At 42.1% G+C, this 27,571-nt stretch overlaps 1 long non-coding RNA gene across 1 annotated transcript in view; it reads left to right on the forward strand.

Moving 5' to 3' along the window:
* LOC111773544 (uncharacterized) overlaps window positions 1-27,355 on the forward strand; it is a 43,005-nt gene extending 15,650 nt beyond the window's left edge. The window contains exons 3-5 of the long non-coding RNA XR_011438743.1: window positions 24,837-24,967; window positions 25,771-25,999; window positions 26,578-27,355. This is a non-coding gene — a long non-coding RNA (uncharacterized lncRNA). The remainder of the gene's footprint in view (window positions 1-24,836; window positions 24,968-25,770; window positions 26,000-26,577) is intronic.
* The last annotated feature ends 216 nt before the right edge of the window (window positions 27,356-27,571 follow it).

Consider the following 27,571-nt stretch of genomic DNA (forward strand, 5'->3'; position numbering starts at 1 on the left):
TTCTGGAGGTTCCAAGGGAGAATCTGTTGCCTGCCTCTTCCAGCTTCTTGTGGCTGCCGACCTTGCTTGGTTTGTGAAACCGGCAAATGGCCATTGATGATTAAGTGTCTAGGTACTAAAGTTTTTTCCTTTTTGCAATTACTGATTATAGCTTTTAGCTGTTTAACCCACCTATCGTTAACTGTATTGCTTAGGCAATGTGCTGTCTGACTCCCACTAGACTCCTAGAGATAACATCTTCCTGGAACCTGGGTCACCATGGTAATGGGGGTGTGAGCTGTTTTTCAGGAATTAGAATTCCTTGTCCACTTCAGGCCGGTTGAGACCACCAACTCATCAACTAGGCCCGAGCAGATGTCCGATAGGCGACCTTTTTATGTGAAGAGGCTAAAAACTCCACCCTCAGATCATGCTAACGCCACCATTTTGTGAACATGGGTCCTAGGAAGAGGCATGAAGTCTAAGCTTGCACAGATCATCAATTACCTCACCTCCAATCACCTCTCTCCACATTTCAGACCACCTGGCCCCCCATCCCATAAATATCCCTGAGTCCCTATTTTCTGGGAAGTGAATTTGAGGCTCATGCTCTCGCTTCCTCATGTGGCTGCCTTGTGATTAAACTCTGTCTCTGCTGCAATCTCGTCGTCTCAGTGTTTGGCTTTCTGAGCGGCCGGTAAAAACGAACCAGGTTGGGTAACACTTGTGTTGCGTCACTCCAGTCTGGTTCCATGACCACATTGTCTTCTCCTCCTGTGTAGTCAAGTCTCCTTCTGTTACCGAACCTGAAGTGAGTTCGCTCACCCGTTGCGCAGCAAGCCAATCTCTGACACCGGGGGTGGTGGAAGAAAGTAGGAATTTTATTTTTTGCACAGCGCCGAGCAAGGAGAGAGGGCAGCTAACGCTCAACTCCCAAACTCCCCGAAAAGCTAAAAGGAAGGGTTTTTATTTGGGGCTTTAGGTAGGGGAGGGGGAGCATATGGCCTTGCTGGTCGGAGCTCTCCCACCAGCCTGTCTTTGGCCTTGAGACACTTGCAGAGAGGAGGAAGCCTGTGATCTTGCTGGTCAGCAGCTTTCCCACCAGCTCGTATCTCTTTGTGGGGAGGAGATGGTCCAGGTGCTTGTCCTTGATGGTGTCTGTCTCCATGGAGGATAGCGAATTCTGGAGGCAGGAAGCCAGAGAGTAAGCAGGGAATGAGTGTTTTGGTTTTAACCCCATATATGCTGGGTTTAACGTGGGGAAACTGATACCAGGGTCGGTATCACCTCTGCTTCCCTCTTGTAAAGACACACGTGATTACATTTAGGGCCCGCCTGAATAATACAGGATAATCTTCCTGCATCAAGGATAATCTCCCTACATCAGGATCCTCATTCACATCTGTACAGTCCCTTGGCGATATAAAGTAGCATTCACAGGTTCAAGCGGTTAGGATGTGGATATCTTTGAGGGCCATTACTCAGTCTGTTGCAAATTTGAATTTCTATCCAACTGCCCTTTAAAAAAACAGGCACTTTATGTTTGTTTGGGGTTTATTTTTAGAACTCCAACAGGTTCTTTATAATTGTGTTTTTCTTCAGAGCTCCAGCAATTTTCAGTGCTAATCAAACTTCAGCTCTGAGTATCGTGCCTCTCACGTCTCAGAAACCCAAAACTTTTTTTACAAGAAAGAGAAAGTTTATCATAAGCCAACAAAACAACTTCAGTTTTGTTTTACGTCAGGCACCTTCAGTGAAACTAAACTTAAGTATTTGTCTAATTAAAGGTTTTCTTTAGAGATGTCAAAAGATAAAACTTCCAGAGATTTCTGTTAGGCAAAGTGGTGAGCAACATATGTTTTATTATGTTTCTGATCTTAACAGACCTGGTCTCACATACCTAGACAAGGTAGAAATTCATCATAGGGACTTTTCGCTTTAACTCGACAGAACTGGTGCTTGAAAATCAACTAAAATGGAATTTGCCCTTTAGGCCATTATCTCATAACCCTGAAAACCTGTTAAACTGCATACCCCAGGTGAAAGCAAATTACTCTTAAGAAAGAACTTCAGTGGCCACTCCCTGAAGGCACGTAATTTGAGGGTCTGAGTCCAGAGCCTCGAGCTGCCCTTTGAAGGAGACCCTCTCAGGCCATGCAGGGAGGAAGGTACTGGAAAGAACCCATCTTCTCAGCTCATTTGCAGTGGACATGAATTAGTTCCTTTCAGCTCAGTGCTGTCCAAATAGAAATATAAGCATTATGCTTAAACATGTAATTTAAATTTTTCCAGTAGCCACATTAAAAACAGCAAACAGAACCAGTGAAATTAATTTTCATGCAGTTTATTTAATCCAGTACACCCCAAATATTATCATGTCAACATGAAGCAATAAAATAATTATTGAGAAGTTTTACATTCTTTTAAAATGTTTTCGTATTAAGTCTTAATTCTGCTGTGTATTTTACACCTCCAGTGTATCTCAGTTTGGACTGGCCACATTCCGAGTGCTCAGTAGCCCCGGGGAGTGTGTGCCTTCTGTATTGGGTGACTAACAAAGCTTTACTTGGTCAGTAGTCATTCTTTGCTATCACAGATGCATTCTTACGCCTTTATATACTCTCTGGTTTTTTGCATTTTCACTGATTAGATTTCTCGTTAGCTGTAAATCTTTGTTGTTTTTTTCTTTAATGGGAAATGGGAGCTCTCTCTTAAGGGGTGGAAGTTGGAGGATAACTCATGTACTAAAAATGAGATGAAATGGTTTTTATTCCTCTGGTTAGCTTCACAGATGCTCTCTTTGACCTTCACAAAGATCTCCAAGTCCCAGAATGTGACCTTGGCCTGCAAAACAGCACTTGAGAAAGGCTGATGGAACCCCATCGCGACTGCCCCAGCAAAACCCCCCTGCCTCCTAAGGCAGCAGTAACACCTTCTCAACACAAGGTCAGGGGCAGATTTTGGAACAAATTTGCTTTCTATTATCTGGGATTCCTCAGTCTCTGCCTAAAGAAATAGTCCTGAACTGGGATTCAGGAAACCTGGCTTTATTAGCTAGTTGGGAGAGGGAGACCTTGGGTAACTTAGATAAATTCTCTAAGCCTCAGGGCACTGACTAGTCAAATAATGAAGTCAGAATAGATCAGTGTTTTTCTAACACTAAGCAGTGAACTCATTTTCCAAACAAAACTTTACAGGGAGTCCCAGTGCATTAAACAGATCCAGTGGAGCTACTCTGATAGCAGTAGGCAGGGAGTTGTAGGAGATGAGGGTACAAACAGGAGCAAAATGGACCAGAGTCTCATTGCCTCAACCTTCCATTTGCATCTGAGGCACAGTTTGAAAACCTGGATGGATCGTCTCCACTGTAGCTTTCAGCATTAAACAGTCTAATTCTCTGTTATTCTCCATTGTACTCTATCAGCCAATGCTCTCAAATAACAAGCTGTAGGCTAAACAAAGGAGGTAGGAGATCATTCCCAAGGAGGTTCAAGGCTGGCGTCGGACTTGCATAGGTTCTAAGCACTTCTTCTTTGAATCCCCACTACCCTGCCCCATAGCATATCAAACACATGGTTTTCTTTTGGTATTTGAGAGACAGTTTTCTCGGGTCTCAAACATTTCTGAAAGTCCTTAAAAAAGTCAGAGACTGGGGCCTGGCCCCGTGGCCAAGTGGTTAAGTTCGCATGCTCCGCTGCAGGCGGCCCAGTGTTTCGTTGGTTCGAATCCTGGGCACGGACATGTCACTGCTCATCAAACCACGCTGAGGCAGCATCCCACATGCCACAACTAGAAGGACCCACAACTAAGAATATACAACTATGTACCAGGGGGCTTTGCGAAGAAAAAGGAAAAAAATAAAATCTTTAAAAAAAAAAAACACTCTGACAAATAAAAATGGCAAGTAACAGGATATATTGGAGTATATGAGGAAGCCATTTTGTGTGAACCTAATTCGGCCTGACCTTGTCTTTCCAAAAGGGCCTGACTGAGGGAGGCCGTTGAGCATGCATTGTATATCTGCTTTAGAGATTCCCTATGGCAAGAGCAAAGGCCCTTGAGATAAAGGTGCAACTTCTCTCCCCCCCAACGTTGGCATCTCCTTAAAGATTAAGCATCTTTCTTTAGGCTGGGAACGGATTGCAGCGCTCATCTGTGACCGCCCAGCCCGAGGCAACACACCTGCCACCCCGCAGCGTTCACTGAGACAGCAGACCTATCTGCCGTTTCCATCAATCGCTGTGCTGACAGAGCAGCCTCGTGACTATTGTAAAAGGGACATTTCAATCATATGTGAAACATACTCTTTGAGGGTATATAACCACCTTGTATACCCCCACTTCTTTGGAGTTGTCTGTTCCTTTGGGGAAGGACTCTCCTGGGTTATAATCCTCAGATTTAAGCTCAGAATAAACTCACCCAAATTTTCATTTATATATTGGTTATGGATTATTTTTCATTGACAACTCAGAGGCTGAAGGTACTGTGCCTTGGGTGCTTGATGAATAAATAGCCTAGAGGAAGATGTCTCAGTGTCATGTCTCCACAGGTCCAATTTTCTTGATTTCCAGTGATGAAACATGATGGAGCAGAACTGGCCAATGTGCAAAACCAGAAATAACCAGAAGAATAAAAATAGAATGTGTAACTTTTGGCTATTTATTATGGTTTCCATCTCTGCTGAAATTCCCTCGTGCTTTTTGTCTTCCTTTTCCACTAGATCCCTTAGCATATTAGTCATAGTTATTTCAAGTCCCTTTCTGATAGTTTGAACGTCTGGGTTATCTCTGAATCAGGATCTTTGATAGCTTTATGTCTTGACAATGTTTTTTCCCCTTGATTTTTGTGTATCCTATAATTTTTGATTAAATGCCGGTCATTGTGTGTAGAATCACAGTTGAGACTGAGATAAATAGCCTTTATGTCCAGAAATGGGTATACTTCTTTTTCTGATAGGCCTGACGTATCTGACAGATATGTCATAGACAGGTCGTAGATAACTCAGTCTAGTTAGAAGTTGAGCTGAGTTTGGTACCTTCAGTGCACTACAGGATTTCTGTTCAATAAGGACAATCTAACCAAAGGTAATAACAAGTTGATGAATTGGGAGAAGATATTTCCAATATCCAACATTAGCAAGTACTACATATGTAAAATATACAAGAAACCACTTCAAATCAACAAGAACAAAAAGATAGGAAACTGAATAGAAAAATGGGCAAAATATACCTGTAGACAATTCTCAGAAAAGGATATCAGAATAACTAACAAGTATATGAAGACATGCTCAATTGTGCTAGTCACAGAAATGAATATTAAGATACCAGTTTTCACCAATCAGGTTGGCAAAAATTAAAAAGTCTGATGACATTGAGTGTTGACAAGGATGTGGGGAAGAAAAAGCCCTCAGGTGCTGCCAGCACACATGTAAATTTGTGGGCAGGTGATCAACATTCAGTGAAATTAGGTCAGCAACCCATTCCTGGGTATATGCCTCTGGGAAGAAGCTCTTGCACAGGACCCAAAAGAAATATTGCTCAGCACATATTAGGCACTCAATAAATGCATATTGATTGAAAATTTGAAGGTATTCATTGCAACACTGTTTTTGGTAAGTGGAATTGAGGCAACCCAATTATCCATTACTACAAGTACAGGAAAGTAAAACATATGTGAAGGATGCATTTGAGCATAGCTAGCATTGGTCAAATTATCACAGTGTGCCGGGCAGTTTTTTAAGTGCCTTGTGTATTCACAATTATCTTCACAACAATGCTAAAGGTATTTGTTTTACACAGAAGAGATTAAGTCAGATTAAGCAGGAGATCATTCAAACAATAAGAGGCAGACCTGGGTTTGAACCCATGCATCTGGCTTCAGCAGCCAAGCTCTGAACCGCCTGTGATAGGGGCTGACTGCCTTCTGTACTATTTTTCTCTACGGGCAACCTGCCCCATGGTCTGACCATTCCCACCTCCCCAGCCAGCCCTTTCTATTACAACCTTCTTTTTCTCTTCAAGGGGAAACAGTTTCCTATTTAGCAGATAGGAGCATAACTTAACTAGGCTCCAAATGCTTCTACATAATTAGTGAAACAGTATCTTCCAAGGCCTTTCAAATCTTTAATGGTCCTGTAGGGACGAGCTGGGCCCTCAAGTAGCCTCTTTCCTAGTCTTCTTGACTTTTGTTTTCAAATAACGAGAGACAATATTGTGATTCCTTCTTCCAGGTCCCTTTCCCCGGGGGTGCAGGCACACTCAGCCCTAACAGGATTTTTTGGAGAGACTCATTGTGTATTGTTGTGTATGCCAACAGTCTTTAGACGCCATGAATGTGAATCATTGCATTGGGCTGCCATGCTATGATCGTCAATCATAGCTTTGGGCTGCCATGTAGTGAGTCCCTCAGAGGCAACTTAGGTTGGAGGACTATTTTTGCCTACACTAAAAGACCCAGACTACTAAACTTTGCAATTGTTTTGTCTTATTTTCATAAAATTTTCTATCTTCTCCTGTATGTATTTATTGTCTCTATTAACCCTGTCTCTTTTATCACCTGTCAATGTGTTTCCCCTTTGCAGCATTCTTGAACTGCCCATCATGTTGGTCAGTTGTGGCTGGGAAATTAGATGACCCAGCTTGGTACAATTGTGCCTAAAGAAGAAGTCATTCGGTCCTGAGCCAAACACTGAACGACTGTGTGTATGAGCTCAGTGGAAACTATTTTCAAATTTAAATTCAGACATTTGTTGAGTCATTAAGTGCCACACACTAATGGCCTGCCCTGTGCTGTTTCTTACTTCTTCCTCAGGACCACCTGTGAGTTGGGGAAAAGTGTCCCCATTTTGCAGACACTGAAGCTCAGGGAGGGTAGGGGCCTGCCAAAGGTCAAATAGTTAAAAGATTGCAGAGCTGGGATTCAGCCCAGCTCTCTTGGCACAACTACCCCAAAGTCCTCCATTCTTTTTTATTGTTACTGATTTCCATGCTCTAAATTGCCAGTTAATTAACCCCTACTTAAATGGAGCATTTCTGTATTTAATTTCCTTTTTTCTAAAAACAAGTTACCTATAATTTGAAACACTCTTACTTTATTCAGTGGCCTAGTAGAGATTAATTAGCAAGTGGAAATTCCCTGCAAGGAAAAAATCACTTTATAACAAGAAACACAATTCAGTTCTTTTCAAGCAAAGCTGTTTCCGCTACCCTGGCTGTTCTATCTGGAATGAGGAGTCCCCTTTGGAGCGGGTTTGCTTATCGACTTAGCAAACACTTATCTGGTGCACTGGGTACTAGTCACCTTTACAAATATTAACTCAGTCCTACAGTAGAAACTAGTAATACCGTTCACATCTTACAGATGAGGAGACAGCTTCAGAGGGATCTATTTTAAGCGGCACAGGCAAGATTTGAAGGCTCGAAGTTTGTGTCTAGAGTCCGGAGGTGTAAGCACTGCACCACAGTTTCTCTTTGGCTGACTCACGTTCTGAGCCACGCCAGGCAAAGAAAAACAATGGTAAATAAGAAGAGACAGAAGCAGGGAGGAACCAGGAGAACGTTCTCTGTCGATTGGCTGAAGGAGCTGCGAAAGCACAGCAGCCTCAGAGGAAACCGCCCTCAGTGCCTGCATCAGCTCCCCAGCTGTGCAGGCGATCATCGCTAGGGGATCAGAAAGGGAGAGGGGCCCGCAGTCTGCTGGCTGACACTGCTTCGGTCTGAAGCACTTTTGTGTGGAGAAGGAACATGTTAGTCTTTTGGATAACCTATAGCAAAATGACTGCCCACTCTGGCTTTTCTCTCTCAGACCACCTGCGTGACATTTTAGAGGAAGGATCAAGGTGTGTGTGTTTAGAACACCTTAGACTTAAGTGGAGCAGAAAAAGATAGCTTTTATAAGGAAATGGGCTGATGCGTTTCTTTCATAGTCTTGAAATAGAGAAAAAAAGAATTGCATTTTGCTTACGTTGTTAGGGTTTATAGAATGAAAAATACTCTCAATTCTGCCTTTATCCACAGAGGGGAGCACAGGGGTTATGAAAACCCAGCTCTAAGCACAATGTAATCAAGTTCTACCCTTCACAGTCTGGTTCCGATGTCTGTGGATTATCCCCACTTCTTGCTTTCCATTTCACTTCTCTCTTGGTTCCAGCCTTTGGATGAGTTAGGTCACAGGAAGAAGAATGGGGGAAAACTGAAAAGATGACAAATTAGTTCATAAGTTTCCTTTTTAAAAGTTCTTGAGGATGAGCATTTCCAACAGGATCCTGTGGTGGTAAGGAACAGAGGCTCACTAAAGTTTGCTGGGAAATTCAGAAAATCCCAGAAGCCCCAGGACCAGGTCTCTCTCTTAGCATCTCTACTTTCCTCCTCTCTCTCGCCTCATCCCCCGCACCCTTCCTTTTCCTCTCTGTCTCAGATCATCCTGTTTCTCTCTGCCCATCTACTCTATCCTCTTATCTCCACTGACCAACTTCCCTATCCTCTCTTTTATAGAGCATAGACTTTACTTCCTCATAACATTAGCTTTTGTGTGATTTTTGAATCAGTTTGACATCAGAGCATCCCTTTACTTCAGCTCAGTCTCTCAGTTTCCCAGTTCCTAATTCCCACAAGAGCCGTATGAATGGCCCATCTTTCCCAGACAGGCTGCATACCTTTAGGCAGGTTGTCCATGGCTCGTCAGCTGCGGCAATTAGTATAAAACGTGTCAGCTTCAGCTAATAGGGACTGGAAGCGGGACTTTCTCTTAGAGGGCATGTGGGTGGACAGGCTCCACGAACAAGTCCAGCTCCAGGCAGATGACGCTCAGTTAAAATGGGTACATTGCCTGGAGCCACACTTTAAAAGTAACCTCACTGTTTGTGCCACTGACCTTACTCTACATTTAAAAGTGATCAATGTCTTTATGGTCCTTCCAGAACAAAATCCTTTGGATGGACTCCAAGATAGATGCTTTTGATATTAACTTCAACTATGGCTGAGCAGTATTATGGAGATTTTGTAGGATAAAATCTGTCCCTTCAATTTCTGATAGCAAAAGTAAATGAAAATAATGACCTGGTACACTGGAGAGATCCTGGGCCTTTCCAGTCAGGCAGACCCAGGTCATTTGCCATTTGTACCATGTGGGACCCATCTTCAAACCGACTTCCTCATATGTAAAACACAGTTAGACAGTAGTGTCTTCCTCACAGGAAGATGTGAGAATTAAATCCATACTAAAGTACTTTTCATAGTACCTGTCTCATACTAAGTACTCAATAAATGGTATTTGTGAGCAGCTATATCCCTTTTCCCAGGTCAACTTTCAGGATTTGTATGGCCTGAATTTTACTGAGAGGAGGCCATTAAAATAAAATATAGACTAGATAAATATGGTCTACGTTCTAGTAATGGTATATTTACTCTCTGGTCATCTTTTGAAACCCTTTGAGAACACCAAACAGAACAACATAGAGAAAACCTCATTTTTAATGAACCAATTAAACAGCCATGTTGTCAGTCAGACTTCTTAGCTAAGTAACTACAAACAACAAAAATCAATTCTTACAGATATAAACAGAAAAAAGATATACTGAAGAGACATTGGGGAGCTCATTGATTCATTGGGAAAGCTGGAAAATCGGGGTCAGAACACAACCAGGAACAAATGGAGGCGAGGAAGTCAGAGCCACAACCAAGATCACATCAATGGAACTGCCTGGAAAGACAATTGCTGCTGCCCAGCTGACAGGGGATGCTCGGGCCAGCACCCCCTCCAGCGCTGGAACTTGACACTGCCTGGAAACTGCTGGCCTGCTGTAGAGAGACATTCTCTGCTGTGTGTGTGTGTGTGTGCGTGTGTTTTAAGACTTTATTTTTTTTAGAGCAATTTTAGGTTTACAGCAAAATTGACAGGAAGGTATAGAGATTCCCTGTAAATCCTCTACTCCCACACATGCATAGCCTCCCCCATTATCAACATTCCCCAGCAGAGTGGTAGTACATTTGTTACCATTGGTGAACCTGCAATGACACATAGTTATCCAAAAGCCATAGTTTACATTAGTGTTCACTCTTGGTGTTGTACATTCTGTGGGTTTGGACAAATGTATGATGACATGTATCCACCATTATAGTATCATACAGAGTATTTTCACTGCCCTGAAAATCCTCCGTGCTCCACCTATTCATCTCTGGTTCTTTGCCTCGCTCATTCCCTCACTCCAGGCTCTGAGGCAGCCATATTGGCACCATGAGGGGAGACACTGCCAAGCAGCTGAGGATGGAGGAGCAGGAGACTGGAAAGAGCCTGGTTCTTGGATGAAATTTTTGAGCCACTGAATATACCCTTGGACTGCCTTCCTCAGACTTCTCATGATTTAGGTTACTTCTCAGCATATTGCTGTAGTTGTTGTTTAAAGCCAAATGTACCCTAACTGATATATTCCCCTTATAGTTGGGCTCAAGAGCCCTACCCTACACCGGAGCTCCCCTTTTTGCCTATTCACCTTTGGCATGAGGAGCCTACAAAGGCCAGGTGACAGTCTCAGCTTCTAATTCAGTGGGACTGTTGTTTTATTCCACTTGTCTCTTCCTCCTTTGGCTTCTAAATCCTCTATATCAGTGGAGCCCTGAGTTATGGGGAAAATAAACAGAATTTTCCCAGTGGGAGTGAGGCATAACTCCCACTTCTACCTTCTTGATTCCCAGATGGGTATATTCTTGCTATGGCAGAAATGTCACCATATATTGGCCAGTGATTCAGAGAATAAACTTCAGCCCTAAGACACACTATAACCTCACCTGCCTTTGTTCCTAGTCAGGCTCCATAACTGAGTCTTTGATGGTCTGCTCCTCTGTTATAGGCAGTATGTAGTAGTGGTTACACGCATAGGCTCTGTAGCTGGATTGTCTGGATTCAAATCCAGTCCCCTTTTACTATCCAAGTGACCAGAGGCAGTTTCTTAACTATTCCTGCTTCAGTGTCCTCTTCTTGGAAATTGGTATAATTATGGTAATTACTGCAGAAGGCTGTCCTAAGGGTTAAAGGAGTTGGCACATGTGAGGTTCTTAGAATAGTGCCTGGCATGTAAATGTTAGTTGCCATTACTATTCTATAAGACCAGCTGCTTCTGGGGGATGGGGAATAAATCCTGTTAATCCCATTGCTTACTTCTTTCAGAGAACAGTGACTTTCTTGATCAGAAGCAATGCTGTGTGGGATACATTGGCAGTATATTAGGCATCCATTACTTCTACAGGCAATGAAGGGGATAGGAGCATTGCGGGCAGGGAAAACAATTCTAAACTCAGAGCACAGATCCATTCCAGGGAGCACAAATTTCTGCCTTCCCACTTGAAGGCAGGAGCCCCATGTTATTGAGGGTTGACTGGGCCCCTGGGGAATATATTACCATATTAGGACCCCAGGTTAGGTAACACAGAGCCAGTTGGACACTTAGAAGTAGCAATAGCCACCAGCAGGATAGAAAGGAAGTCCATGATGTTACACCTAGGAATACTTCTGACTCTACCATCATAGCCAATGATGGTTGTTCATGAGCCTGTTGAACAAGTCTTGGATTATCTGGGGGAGGAAGGTGACTAACTCACAGAGCTGGTAATCTCATCCACCTGATTAAAGTCTTTCTCTTTTGAAGGAACTTTGGGTAAATATTTACATGAGACACTGATTGTCTCACATTTCTGGACCATTCTTGGGGATCCACCATCTACCTCTCCAAATCTTCTTGCTGTCAATCCTTCAATCTTGCTCCTTCCTAGTCCTTGGCCATCCAATCAAATCATCGGCTCCTACTTACAAAACAGAATAGATCCTGACTTCAGACCATCTCTCCTTCTAGGAAAAGTGCACTGATATCCCCTTTGAAGTTCTGCCTTCTGGAGCCATTTTCTTTCCTGACTGTCCTTCAGGTCCATACAGAGTAGGGCTGTAACACTGCACCATCCACTTCCATTGGTGTCACCATATCATGGAGAGCCATCTCTAAACAAAGCTTGCTTTTTTTCCCCTCCTCTTCCCAGACTATAGAAGTGGATTGAAGAAGATCAGCCATGGAGAAGGATCTGCTCATATGACTACTAAATCTTTAGGGCCTGTTCAGCCTGCCCTATATATTGCACCACTTCTACCTGATGATATGGAGGTGCTCGGCAGACTCAACTTTATGGCTAGGAGAGGGGTAGCTCTTACTCTTCTCAACCTCAACGGGCAGGCGTGGTTGCTTGGCAAAAACCATGTAAATAAAGGTGTATCCACTTAATAAAAAGAGAATAATTCCTTGAATTGTGCAGAGCAGGTGTTGGCAAACCTTTCTTTGTTATTTTGCTGAGATTCACCCTGAGATAACATCTGTTGCCAATGTTCCTCTCTCTTTTTTTTCCCCTCCCCTAAGCCCCAGTGCATAGCTGTATATTCTAGTTGTAAGTCCTTCTAGTTCTTCTATGTGAGCTGCTGCCACAACATGGCTACTGACAGACGAGTGGTGTGGTTCCATGCCCAGGAACCGAACCCAGGCCGCTGAAATGGAGTGTGCTGAACTTTAACCACCAGCCCATCAGGGCTGGCTTGGCAAACTTTTCTTGTAAACGACTAGATAATAAATATTTTGGGCTTTGTGGGCCATTCTCAACTTTGACACAGTGGTTTTAAAGTGGCCATAGATAACACATAAACAAGTGTGCATTTACACTCATTCATATGGACACTGAAATTTGAATCTCACATAATTTTTCCCATGTCATGAAATATTCTTCTTCTTCTTAACCATTTCAAAATGTGAAAACTGGGGCCAGTCCCGTGGCGGAGTGGTTAAGTTCACGTGATCTGCTTTGGTGGCCCAGGGTTTCACCGTTTCAGATCCTCAGCGTGGACATGGCACTGCTCATTAGGCCATGCTGAGGTGGTGTCCCACATGCCACAACTAGAAGGACCCACAAGTAAAATATACAACTGTGTACTGGAGGGATTTGGGGGAAAAAAACAGGAAAAAAAAAAGATTGGCAACAGTTGTTAGTTCAGGTGCCAATCTTTCAAAAAAAAAAAAGTGAAAACTATTCTTAGCTTGTGGACTATACAAAAACAAGCAGTGGGATGATTTTGGCCTGTGGGCCAGAGGTTTGCCCTCAACTGGTGTAGAATATTATAGTTTACGAAAGGATTTTGTATGCCCAAATGTGCCTCATTTGTTTCTGAGATCAACTCACTGAAGCAGGTAGGGAAGAAATTATTAGTCCCATTTTACAAAGAAGAAGGTCTCAGAAGGATTAAGATACCAAGGATCACAGTTAAGAAGAAGTAGGAACTAGATCTAGCCCTCATCTGCAGAATTCTGCTACTCTTACTATACTGTGCTCCCATGGAGACACTCACCTTTATGACAAATTTCAGAAAAAGCTACAGGCTCTTGGCCATGTGTACCCAAGGAAGGGACTGCTCCCACAGGTGAAGTGAGAGCTCTCATACCTGGGGATTTGTCAGTACTCTCTTCATCTGATGTTTGGGAATGGTTTGCATTCACTGTGAGGAGGACCTTGAGAGAGAAGATTATATTTGCTGATGCTCTCTAGCCCCAGAAATTCCACCTCAGGAAGTAGGCCCTAAGGGCTTTGAACCTGCTCTGAAAGCCCTTCTTATGGCAGCCCCACAGTGCATCCAACACACCTTGTCTCAAGGCCTCCTGGCCTCTGTTTACTTTTCTATCTATTGTGTATACCAAAGGCCCAATACAGGGAAGAAAGAGGGAGAAAACAAGAGAAAGTGAGCTGCAAAGTGTGGGTTTGTGCCTCACCTATGCTGTAGAAATCAGAATTTCTTCCTTGGTATACGGCCTACGTGTTGGGTATTGTACCACCACATTGACTGTAGGGCCCTGGTTATGGTGCCATGATTTGAATACCAACTTCTCAGATGTGGACCTCTGAGTCATAGAAAATAGTATGGTTTTCATTCAATTAGGAATTATTTTACATTCAAAGGCAACTACTTATTAAAAAACATTAAAATCACCAATATTTATATATAAATATACACATAACGTATAATGTATATACTATTGTATAATTATGTGTGTTCCCAAGTTGAGCAGGACTTAAAGATACATAAGGACTTAGGTGTAGGTACTGTCTTCATCTTCTCGGGCTGCCGTAACAAAATACCCCAGACGGAGTGGCTTAAAAAACAGACCTTCATTTCTCCCCGTTCTGGAGGCTGGGAATTTCAAAATCAAGGTGCTAGCCTTTTTGGTTCCTGGTGAAGGCTCTTCTCCTGGTTTACAGATGGCTCCCTGCTGGCTGTGTCCTTAGGTGACCTCTTCTTTGTGTGTGTACGGGGGAAAGAAAGAGAGCAAGTTCTCTGGTGTCACTTCTTATAAGGACACTAATCCCATTGGACCAGGGCCACACCTTCATGACCTCATCTAACCCTCATTACCTCCCAAAGGTCACATCTCCAAATACCAACACCTTGGGGGTTAGGGCTTCAGCATATGAATTTTGGGGGGAAATAAACATTCAGTCCATCACAGGTACTATTTTCAATAATATTTATGAATGTAAAGTTTCTTTTTTTCTCAAACTTGGGGGGAAAAGTAACCCATCCATACATTCATTCATTAGCCGATTACTTTAGTTATTTTTGAGCACCTACTATGTGCCAGACCTGGGTCCTTTCAGGGATTGAAAGGCGCAGGACTCACAGAGCTCCCTGCAACCCAGAGGAAACACCCCCTTGCCACCTTCCTCACTGGCTCTCATTATCACCTCCTCTTTTCATGCCTAGATATTGAAAAAATTTCCCAAGGAGTTTTAAATACTTTTTTTTAGCTCTCCACCATTCTTTTAATGTGGCTCAGCAAATGGAAAACGATAACTGCAAGATGCACCCCATGCTTCTCAGTGTGACTTCACAGCAACCCCCTTTTTGCAATTAGTTTTCACCTCCTCAAAGGAGAGGTCCTCTGCCCACAGGTCCTATATTTGGCTGTTAGGTGTTTAATAATTAATTGCTGGGATTTACAGTTTTTCTCTTTATTAATTCTAGCAGGCATCTAGTTCACTTATAAGATTGACTCAGATTTTAAAATTGCCATACTCTTTTCCCAAAAAACATAAATTTTAAACACATATCTACATAACCTTAAAAAACATGTTTAAAATAGAAATGCGAAGTGGTTTCTCATAATCACCACCGACCCTGATAGAAACAGAGTCAGAAAGTAGCTCTGAGAGGATAGTAAAAAGAGTTGTTAATGCTCCTCACACACCAATCTGAGGGAAGGAAGAGTGTGTGTCCAGACCACAGCTCTTCTCACATACACAGACCACATGATTCATTCCCTCTATTTGTGCTCACAAGCCTCCATATTAGTGGTTCCCAGTCATGTGTCATGGCACATGTGGGCAGAACCAGCTGTGGGGAGCACCACATGTACTTGTTACTTGTATGGCTTTTAAGTATGCAAACAATTTACTTTTTCCATAAAGGAAGGCATAGTCAAGGTTTTCCCCTCAATCTCACCACCCTAGGGAGTAGGAAGCAATAAGCCATGACACGTAAGAGCAATCTGGATCCACACTGCCTAAGGTCACAGGCAAGCTCCGCCAATGACAAGCTGAACAACTTTGGTCAAGACACTTAAAATTCCTAAGCCTTCATTTCTCCATCTATAAAATGGGAGTTATAATAGGATTTAGGTTGCAAATTCTAAGAATGAATTCAGAATCTGAATAAAGGACCATAGTGCTTGGCATATAGTAATGCTCAATGAAAGTTAGCTAAAATAACACTATTTTCAAAACTACTACTGATTTTTATTATTGTTGTTGTTGTTATTATTATTATTATTATTGAGAGGCTATCTAATGTAGTGATTAAGAAAAAGCTTTCAGTTCAAATAAACCTGGTCAAGGTCTGGCTCTGCCACTTACTTGTTCTGTGACCCTAGGCAACTTGCTTAACTTCTCTCGGCCTCAGTTTCATCATATCAAGAAAGTACATAGGGGGCCGGCCCAGCGGCGTAGTGGTTAGGTTTGTGCGCTCCACTTCAGTGGCTCAGGGTTCACCAGTTTGGATCCTAGGTGAGGACCTATCACGCTCATCAAGCTATGCTGTGATGGTATCATACATAGAAGAACTAGAAGGACTTGCAACTAGGATATACAACTATGTACTGTGGCTTTCGGGAGAAAAAAAGAGAAAAAGAGGAAGATTGGCAACAGATGTTAGCTTAGGGCCAATCTTCCTCACCAAAAAGCAAAAAAAACACCAAAAACAAAAACCCCCCAAAACAAAAAAGCATGTAAGGTGTTGTGGAAGTTAATGGGTAATAAGTCATGCATGTAAGAAAATACGAAGTGCCTAATAGTAATTGTTCAATAACCGTTATCAATAGCCAAGAGATGGAAGCAATCCAAGTGCCCACTGACCAATGATTGGATAAAGAAGATGTGGTACGTGTGTGTGTATATATATACACAATGGAATACTACTCAGCCATAAAAAAAGACAAAATCATCCCATTTGCAACAACATAGATGAACCTGGAGGGTGTTATGTTAAATGAAATAAGTCAGACTGAGAAAGACAAACACCATATGACTTCACTCATATGTGGAAGATAAACACACAGACAAAGAGAAAAGTTCAGTGGTTACCAGAGGAGGTAAACTCTGGTAATAGTGCTGCAATGGACATAGGGGTATATAGGTCACTTTGGATTGTTGATTTCAAGTTGTTTGGATAGATACCCAGTAGTGGAATGGCTGGGTCACATGGTATTTCAACTTTTAGTTTTTTGAGGAATCTCCATACTGTTTTCTATAGTGGCCACACCAGTTTGCATTCCCACCAGCAGTGTATGAGGGTTCCCTTCTCTCCACATCCTCTCCAACATTTGTTATTTTTAGTCTTAGCGATTATAGCCATTTTAACAGGTGTAAGATGGTATCTTAGTGTAGTTTTGACTTGCATTTCTCTGATGATTGGTGATGTTGAACATCTTTTCATGTGCCTGTTGGCCATCTGTATATCTTCTTTGGAAAAATGTCTGCTCATATCCTCTGCCCATTTTTTTATCAGGCTGTTTGTTTTTCTGTTGTTCTGTGTGAGTTCATTATATATTATGGAGATTAACCTCTTGTTGGATATATGATTTGCAAATATTTTCTCCCAATTGCTGGGTTGTCTTTTTGTTTTGATCCTAGTTTCTTTTGCCTTGCACAAGCTCTTTAGTCTGATGAAGTCCCACTTGTTTATTTTTTCTTTTGTTTCCCTTGTCTGAGAAGACATGGTATTCAAAAAGATCCTTTTAAGTTCAATGTCAAAGAGTGTGCTACTTATATTTTCTTCCAGAAGTTTTATGGTTTCAGGTCGTATCTTCAAGTCTTTGATCCATTTTGAGTGTATTTTTGTGTATGGCATGAGATAATGGTCTACTTTCATTCTTTTGCAAGTGGTTGTCCAGATTTCCCAACACCATTTATTGAAGAGACTATCTTTTCTCCATTATATGTTTTTGGCACCTCTGTCGAAGATTAGCTGTCTGTAGATGTGCAGTTTTATTTCTGGGCTTTCAATTTAAAGAACACAATTTTGAAGCAAGGGAGGAAGAAACCTTGGAAATGATGTGGTCCAACTCTTTCCTTCTTTGAATGAGGAAACTGAGGCCCAGGGAGCTAAAATAATTTGCCCAAAGTTAGGATCAGGCACATAATCTTAATACATGGTCAATAAATCTTTGTTAAAAGAATGAATAATAGAGGGGTGTAGTTTTCATCTCTATGTCTATTTCTATGTTTCTGTATTAGTGTGACTCTGGGTTTTTGAATAAACATATTGGTTACATGTCAAGTGAAAACTAAGAAAGTTGGTTATCAGAATCTTTTGAACATCTGGATGTTTCATCCGTGATTTTGTATATACAACTTATAAGAGAAGGAAAATTAATGTTTACTCATTACTTGATACTAAGTGCCGGTCACTTTTACACAGTGTCTCTTGTAAACTCAGTAATAATGCTTGGAGGAAATCTATCCATCAGGGTTCAGTGCAGAAAACAGAAACTACTCTGGCTATTTCAAACAAAAAGGATTGGGATTGCCCCATGGCCTAGTGGTTAAGTTTGGCATGCTCTGCTTTGGCAGCCTGGATTTGGTTCCCGGGCATGGATCTACACCACTCATCAGTGGCCATGCTGTGGTGGTGACCCACATACAAAATAGAGGAAGATTGGCACAGATGTTAGCTCAGTACAAATCTTCCTCAGCAAAAAAAAAAGAAAGGGAATTTGGTGACTACAAAAGTACTGAAAGAGCTAAATGAGAAGGCTTAGACAAGACTTCCAGGAACAATGGCTCATCAAACACCATCATAGAACTAGCCTGCCAAGGGAACTGCTCCCTCTGCTTCCATTGGGATGCTAGGACTCCAGAAGATTCCACACCTACTGCAGCCTCTAAGATCCTTTCATCAAAGCCATGCATCCAAGACATGACTCCAACCACATCTGTTGGCCCCAGAGGTGTGCTACAGCTGCTAGATCCACACCAGCAAAAGTTGGTGCCCTTCAGTGTCCTTCAAGCTATTGCTATTTCCCCACTTGATTCAGTTTCAAAGTCATTTCTCATAGTGCACAGCTGATTGGTTGAAGCTAAGTCACATCAAGAACCATAGTTGCAAGAGAATCTGACAAATATAGTTTTTAGCTTTTTAAGCCTCTGCAGAATAGAAAGTCATATTAGAAGAAGGTTGCAACAAACACAATACAAATTAATACAATACCGTTAGGTTCTCTACTTCCAGGAAGAATGTCAGAAAGGAGGCATAGTAGACTGGATGCATTGGAACACTGCCACCACCATGATGGGAGGGCCAAGGAGCCAACCTGAGGGTGAAAGATGTGTGGAGAGAGAATGCCAGACCCTCAGCTCTCCCAGCAGGGCCCGACCCCTGGAGGCTCCCAGCCAAATGCAGCTCCATGAGTGAGCCCAGGTTAAAGAGCAGAAGAACTGTCCAGCCAACTCACAGAATCATGAGTAATAATAAATTATTGTTCTTAGTCTCTAAGTTTGGGAGCTGTTTGTTAGGCAGTAACAGAAAATTGAAGCCTATAATTTATTTATTGTTGTATTGTCAAATAAAAATAGCAAGTAATAGGATATATTGGAATATATGAGGAAGCCATTTTGGTGTAAACCTAATTCGGCCTGACCTTGTCTTTCCAAAAGGGCCTGACCGAGGCCATTGAGCATGCATTGTATATCTGCTTTAGAGATTCCCTATGGCAAGAGCAAAAGGCCCTTGAGATAAAGGAGCAACTTCGCTCCCCCTCCCAACATTGGCATCTCCTTAAGGATTAAGCATCTTTCCTTAGGCTAGAAACTGATTGCTGCGCTCACCTGTGACCGCCCAGCTCGAGACAATAGACTTGCCTCCTGCTACACCCACGAAGATAGCAGACCCACTACCTGCTGTGTCCATCAAGCGCTGTGCAGACAGGGCAATCTTGTGACTATTGTGGGAGGAGCATTTCAATCATATGTGAAACACCCTCTTTGAGGGTATATAACCACCCTGTGTACCCCCACTTCTTTGGAGTGCTCTGTTCCTTTGTGGAAAGACTCTCCCGGGTTATAATCCTCAGATTTCAGCTCAGAATAAACTCACCCAAATTTTCATTTACAGATTGGTTATGGATTATTTTCGTTGACAGTATCCATGTATTATCCATTGATTCATTCATTCATTTCTTCAGCAATTATTTAATTAGCACATCCTACATCACAGGCACTGTGATAGGCACTGGGGGATATAACAATGAACAAGATAGAGGCCTGGCTATGGAGAGGCATCTAGTAAGGGTTATGAACAAACAAAGATGATTTTGGTATCATGAGATAGGGGCTACGAGCAGGGTAGACACTGGGTGCTATGGAAGGACCTAGCAGTGGCACCTAACTCAGTTAGGGGACAGGGTGTCATAAAAACATGCCTGATGCAGGCACTCAATGCATATTTATTTTCAATTGTTGAAGTTCAGCAATTTGGCCTATGTCACTCAATTGTTGGGACTAATGTAATTTGTCTGAAGATTATTTGAGGGCACCATACTCAAAAGTTATTTATTTTCATAGATATATTTGCTTGTTTAGTTGGTTTTGTTTTGCCTGCAATGAAAATACATTCTCACCAATAAGAGCCAGGCTCTTGTGGTTCAGATATCTGGGCCCTTCTGCAGCGATGATTTTCTCAAACAGATTAGCCTACTTTCCCACCCAATAATTCTTTATTAAAAATTAAAAAGTGGAATAAATTACTAGGGTAGCTAAGTTTAAATATCAAAAAATATTATACTGGAAAGATATATTTATAGAGCCAGACGTAAAGAAAACAAATATTAAGATACAATTTGGTGCTTTTCTTCCTTATCTTCAGTTATTACCAGCCATGGATAATCCACTGTTTCCTTCCCACGAAAACCTGAAAGAGCGCACAGACGCTGGAACAAAAGTGATCTTTGGGCCAATGAAATGGCTGCTTAGAGATGAGTCTGTGGCCTCTCTAGGAATCCCAAGTGGCACAGATGGAAAAATTAGTCCGTTAGGAAAGTACACACGTAATCACTAACCCTTATTTCAGTTAAGATACATGCTGGTAGACAGAAACAAGACCAGCATTCCAGAAGAAAGTCCTCACACAGGCAGAGCAATTTTCATTAGTTGAGTATGGAGACTAATTAATATGCAAATGAGGAGTTTACCAATATTAATCATCTATTTTACTAGGCGGCTTTTACTAAAGAGTTTCTAACGAGTTTGCAAATTAAGTTTCTTTGACATTAAAAATCAGCTAAATGCCTATCTGAGAATAATCTCTTCTAACTCAAGGGCAGGAAGGGGAGATTTTTTGGGGGGCACGAAAAACAGTCGTGTTTAACACTAAGTCCCATGTTGGCAAGCATCGTGCAAGAGTTCCACATCAACCCTCTCCAGGCTCTAATGAAAACCAATTCGGCGAGAGAGACAGCAGAAAACAGTTGAAACAAGAGACAAATATGAGTCATGGTAATTTAAAGGTCCAGGACCTAGAAAGCTACATCATAAAATGTGTCTAATTTGGTGACTGCATTGTTAAAACCCAAAAGAGGTTATGAACATTTTTTACACTCCCTTTGATGGCCATTAGCATATCCCTGTGCTGCTCTTTTCTTAGAAATGCTGAAGATTGGGTTGGATTCTGATTTATCACGGATGATTTGAAGTGTGGAGATGGATTACAAAGTTTTCCTGTGGTCACTTTAGTTTTAGGATTCATTTTCATTCAGTTTGTAAAAAAGTGTTTAGGCTTAAGCCCCATTGTGTAAATCATTTTCAGTGTCAGCTAAGTCCATTATTGTGCCATTCAGCCATTAATACAAAACAGTAAAATACAAATTAATACAGTACCTTTAGATTCCTTACTCCCAGGAGGAATGTCAGGAAGAAAACTCTGTAAAGGAGACAATAGACTGGATTCACATCTCTGAACCTCTGCTCCGCTGATTGAAACACACAATTGCCCTTAAAAAAATGTTTTCTCTCCCACGATAGCCCTATGGAAATTCCAAAGAAGCTCTGAAGTGATACACTTTCAATCAGCTAACAATCGGTGTTTCTTCTCAAATTTTGCTCCTCTTTCCTCCCTCCCCACTTTTCTATAGCTATCAGCTGAAAGGTACCAGGCTAGACGAATTTGTTGCTGGCAATCTGCTTGTTCATTCATTAATTTATACAATAAATATTTGTTGATGGGGTTGAACCAAGGTGCTGAGCACCTCCCGCTGTATCAGGTACTTGCGGGATACAAATATGTATTATTAGCAGTTTCAAGAGCCTTACAGTCTACTAAGAAAATAAAACATGTTCCCAATAAGCCTGCTTTGAAGTATTATGTGATAAAAGTAATGAGAGTTGCATGTTTTGTGCTTGCTGCCAATGACTGAACAATCTTGTGAAAACATCCTGCCTCAATCTCTTTCTTTCTTTCTTTCTTTTTTTTTTTTTTTTGAGGGAGATTAGCCCTGAGCTAACTGCTGCCAATCCTCCTCTTTTCTCTGAGGAAGACTGGCCCTGAGCTAACATCCATGCCGATCTTTCTCTACTTTATACATGGGACGCCTACCACAGCATGGCTTGCCAAGCGGTGCCATGTCTGCACCCTGGGATCCAAACCAGCAAACCCCAGGCCGCCAAAGTGGAACGTGAGCGTTTAACCACTGTGCCACCTGGCCGCCCCCAATATCTGTCTTAATATAGCAGAGATAGTGAGCTATATGGGAGAAAAGGATATCATTGCTTATTTATCACTTTTAAGTTTTTACAAGTTGAAACTGGCTAATGCAGCCAACACTGGAAGTGGTTCCCACCTTTTCCTTCTTAGAGGAAGACCTTTCTTCAGTCTATGGATGTGTTTTCTTGCTCGCTGGTGATGATGAGGCAATGAATGGCATTCGCTTAAAGATGTCTGGTCCAGGATCTCCGGACTGTATTGTTCAGTCTCCATTATAATCCATGCTTGTCCAAAGCCTTATTTCTTTTGGTCAATGCCTATGCTAAATGTCATGGCTGGTGGAAAACACTGCTGGGTTCTGATTCATTTAAATTCATGGCAAAAAGAAAGTCCTTAATCAAAGGCAGAAGACAGATTTTGCAAAGAAATAACGGCCAGAAAATTAATCCAAAATGCGCTTGGTTTGGGCTTCTGTGCAAGCGCCACTTGGCGGCAGGTCTGGACTCGAGGTTCTGGGAGTTGCAGGAGTGGAAAATGGAAATGGCTCATCCGCACCTGCCCTTTCTCCAGAGATTTGGCTCATCCTCTCCCATGACACGCAGGGCCAGTCCACACTCTGGGAAGGAAGGCTGCCGGCCACCCCTCGTCATGCCCAGGCCCAGCAGCCTGGTCCTACAAGTCACTGTCACTGAAACTGTCTTAAGTATTTTACAAATAACTGTATGATTGGTTATAGGATGTATTTCTGTGGTTTTTGTAAATTCCCATCTTTTGCTCTAGAACAGCTCTGTCCAATAGAACTAGTTCTGCAGTGACAAAAATGTTCTATAAATCTGCGCTGTCCAATACATTAGCCACTAAGCCACTAACCACTTGTGGCGATTCAGCACTTAGAGTATGGAAATGAATTTTTAATTTTAATTAATTTTAATTTAAACGTTTTAGTAGCTACCATAATGGACAGTACAGCCCTATAAAATGATCCTATGATAATGACACAATTTTGACTGAGGTGCATGAACTAATTCTCTTAATTTTGACATAAAGAGAAAGAAGAAAAGCCTGAAATTCCCCGCCATCCCCCTCCAGCATTCAGGTGGCATCTCTGGCTGTGTCTCCTCAAAACCCAAACACCAAGATGAAAAGAAAATAATTTTAAAAAGCTAGATGTTTCTACCAGATGATTACCTAGGTGTTTTGAATATCAGTAGGTAATTATAGCATCAGACATCTTCATATCCTCAGTTAACATTTTTAGGCAATTGAAAGTGATGCATTCTGATCCGGGAAATTCTGAGGAAAAATACTCAGCCCTTCTGCTGTAGATGAAAAAGGCTTTAAGCTCAATTGTCTAGATTGAATATATAACTGACCAACTCCTCACTTGGTCTTTTCCCCATTTATTATACATCTTTGCATCCCACTCCTAGCCATAGACAAGGAAGATTGCAATTTACTAGTCTTCCATCTTAGGAGCAACGTAAGGGTATAATAGGACCTTCTAAGCAGGACAAAAGAAAACTATTAGAATACAAATAAAATAAATGCAAACAATAATATTAATAACTTTTAGATAATTAATTCAAAGTGCTGTTTGGATCAGACTCCTGAACAACTTGGTAGCATGTCTATGCTGGAGCTAAATTTGCTTGAAAATTATGGAATCAAGTACTATTGATGATAGATTCTAATGAGAAATGAAGACTATTAGCTCTTGAGTGGTAATAAAATTGAGACTAAGCACAAATGATACAAAGCAGCATAGAATCCGAAAATTTTTATTTTAGGTCTTGTGATATCCTGAAATGTAACGTACAGGTCGTGTCTATGAAAATGCGCTCAATATCCGCAACAGAATTAGAAGTGACCAGAGAGGGGCCGGCCCGGTGGCGCAGTGGTAAAGTGCGCACATTCTGCTTCAGTGGCCCGGGGTTCACTGGTTCAGATCCAGGCTGCGGACATGGCACCGCTTGGCAAAGCCATGCTGTGGTAGCCGTCCCACATATAAAGTAGAGGAAGATGGGCACGGATGTTAGCTCAGGGCCAGTCTTCCTCAGCAAAATGAGGAGGATTGGCAGTAGTTAGCTCAGGGCTAATCTTCCTAAAAAAAAAGAAAAAAGAGAAGTGACCAGAGACTCCATGGGTCTAATTCTGATGACCGGAAGCAAGCTCTCCTGAGATGCTGACTGCACTTCTGAGCCCCCTTCCCCTGCCTGACCCATCCTGATCAGGCCGGACACATACAACAGATGAGAATTTTGACGCTTTAAAATCTGCCACCACCCAGGAGTATGGTTGATTTGGACTAGACTGAAAAATATAGTTGTTCAGGGAAGCAGGGAGTCCAGCCAAATTTGAGGTATGGGCTTCAGAGCACCTGCTCCTCTGGCTGCTTTAATATAGCTCCTGGCAAATCGACCCACTTGTTTACACAGCCTGCCTCACCTCACAGGATTCTTTGGAGAATCAAATGAGATCCCGAGAGAGTTAGACTCCTACGGTGGAAAGAGCAGTCAGATGATCGAAAATACCTGAATTCTAATCCTGGGACTTGACTTAATTTCTCTGAGTTTTTGTGTTCTTCTCTGCAGAATGGGGGTAGGAATATCCGCTCTGTATATCTCACGGAGTTGCTGCACGTATCACGTGAGACGATCTATGTGAACACACTTTTTAGCCCCGATTCTGTTATGGACGGAGACTTCCGGTCACTGTTTACTAGGTGAGAATCATTTACTTTTATCTAATCCCTCAGTCACCAGTTGCACATATACACAAAATGACTGGTTGGAGTTAGTGGTGTGGTCTGTGAAGGTGAAACTGAGTGAGACAAGAAGAACCGTAAAAGGCCCCAAATCTGAGGCCTTGACTTCATTAAGCAGGTGCAATATTCATCAGTGTGATCCATCTTCAGTCAAATGCAGCCTTCTGACCTTTTGCCAGCTTAGCCACGCTGTCAGCAGCTGAGGGCCCTGCCAAAGGGCAGGGGGAGGGAGCCCCAGGTTGCCCACATTTCAGATTCTCTCAGGAATATTCAAGAAGGACTGTAAAAGAAACCTGCAGCCTTGTAATTTTACTTCGAAAAGCAAAAAAGCTCCCAGATAGTGAGCATTTTGCTCTAATAAGAACTGTAGGATTGATTAGGTTCAAACTGTTAACAGACATCCTTCTGGTTAATGAAGCAGCATTGAGAATGCCTTTCGATTCTTTGGAAACTTAAATCATACAAAGGCAACAAGGAGCAAGAAAAGAACTGGAGGTACGATGGATTAAACTGTCTGCTAGTTAGTATACTCAAGATAATGAACAAAAAACGTTCTTTGAAAAGTTAATATTTATTGAGAGTCACTCTGCAATGGGCAAATAAACTTTGATGATTATTGTTAAAACATTCTTTGGGGTAACGTTTTTTCTGTGAATCTTGAGTGGGGGACAGAAGCTTCTGCCATTTTAATTCCTTTGTTAATGTCTTTATGAATGCAATTAACACTTCATTCACGCTTCTTTGTTTCTGGATCCCATTAGGATGTGGTTTATGCCAGTTTCTCTCTCCCAGGAGACAGCCCGCATCACACAGCATTTCACTCAGCTATGTGGATGAGCACTGACAAACTCAATTTTCCAAAGGCAAGAGTGAGTTGACACCATGCTGTGGCAGTTGTCCTGATGGGGACAAATGACTTGTTTCATTCCAAGGTGGAACCCACCTTCTCAGAGAAGCACGCTTGCACCTAAGAGTATGGGAGACAAGGAGGTGAGAACAGCTTCCTGCCTGACACAACGTAAAATCACTGCAGGTCAAGAAATGCTACGAACCAAGGCCTTAAAAAGGAAAGCCAGCTCTTGTCAGGAAAGGCAGAAGGCTGCTGTCATCTTCGTCAAATATTTAGTGAGAGCTGACCAGCTAGAAAGTAAGAGAAGAGCCCAAAAGTAGGGGACACAGTCTCTCCCCTCTGGAGCTTACAATTGAAATGAGAAGCAAGAGATATCCATAGCAAATGTATCAGCAAGGGTGGAAGACAGTCTCCAAAGAGATGTGTAGACCATAAGAGCATTAGGAGTTCAGGTCCCTGAGCGATGGCAGAGGCGGGGGAAGCTTTTCTGAGGAGGTGGGACTTAAAGGGAAAGCGGTTCCCCTGGCCATCTGGAGGCCACTGGGAAAGAGGGGTGGGGGCCGGGAATCGCAGAGAGAGAAAGGGAGGCAGGTGTCAGCAAAGATGCAGAGGTGCGAAGTGAAGTGAATAAGAGGGTTCCTGTTCATGAGAAAGTATTTTCCCTTTATATTAAAGTCTCTCCTGCGATTGATGGAATCATTTCTATTTCAAATATCAGTGTGATATTTGCTTAACGGCCAAGACCCTGCAGATGAATATATCTGAATCTTACTAAGATACTGTACAGAGGAGCCGGAGGAGGTGTGAGGAACGTCAGAGACAAAGGAAGGAAAGAAAGGAAGCGCTGCCCATCGTTTGAGGTGACTTTTTCTAAAATGAAAAATATTTACTTAGAGGCCTTGTTCCTGTGCCATGATTTTAAGTTTGTTTTCTCTGACAAAGATAAGAAAGAGAGCAATCTTTCTAATAAGTATTATGAAGCATAAAATATTACCAGGAGAGGAAGTGAAACAGCCTATAGCCCCAAGTCATCTGTGCCTAACATTAAAGGTGTGTGAATAAATCAAAGACAGTATTCCATTTGCCATTTGAATACTATTTAATGATGTGATGACTGGTTGTTTTCTTTGCTCTGAGTTTCTCCTCAAATCCAGCCACTGATCCATTAGTTATACCTGCTTGTTACCAAGACCCGCCTCATGTCTCTTTCAACCAGGCCTGGGCCGTTGACGCCATCATGTTCTGTTGTTATAAGGCCCGGATCCGTCTCTGCCCGGTGGGCCAGCCCTCGTGCTTTAAAGCGTTACAGACCACAGTTGTGCCCCGGGACCTTTTTGTATCGAGAAGTCTTATTTTGTTTATATTTCATCATATGTAACTGCTTTTCGTGGGGAAAATGGCTTCCTGTGCTACAAATAATTCTTGGCCAAAGAACAAGTCACAACTAATGTTACCACTGATCCTAATCAAAGCTTAAAGTGTTAGTAGTTTCAGGAGTGGCTGTTTCTTTTTCTGAAGCAAGTCGTTGTCAATTGTCAGTTTTAGACCTACTCTGTGATTTATTGGAGAAATAACAACTCATTAGAATTACTAAATTAATGCTCACACATTAAAAAGGGAAAGAAAAAAAGGTGATGGTCTGTGTGTATGTGGTAGGACATATTCCAAAGGTCAAAGAAAAAAAATCTTTACTTCTGTCCTTGTGTATTTTT

The sequence above is a fragment of the Equus caballus genome, chromosome 5 (assembly GCF_041296265.1).
Source record: "Equus caballus isolate H_3958 breed thoroughbred chromosome 5, TB-T2T, whole genome shotgun sequence".
Taxonomy (NCBI): domain Eukaryota; kingdom Metazoa; phylum Chordata; class Mammalia; order Perissodactyla; family Equidae; genus Equus; species Equus caballus.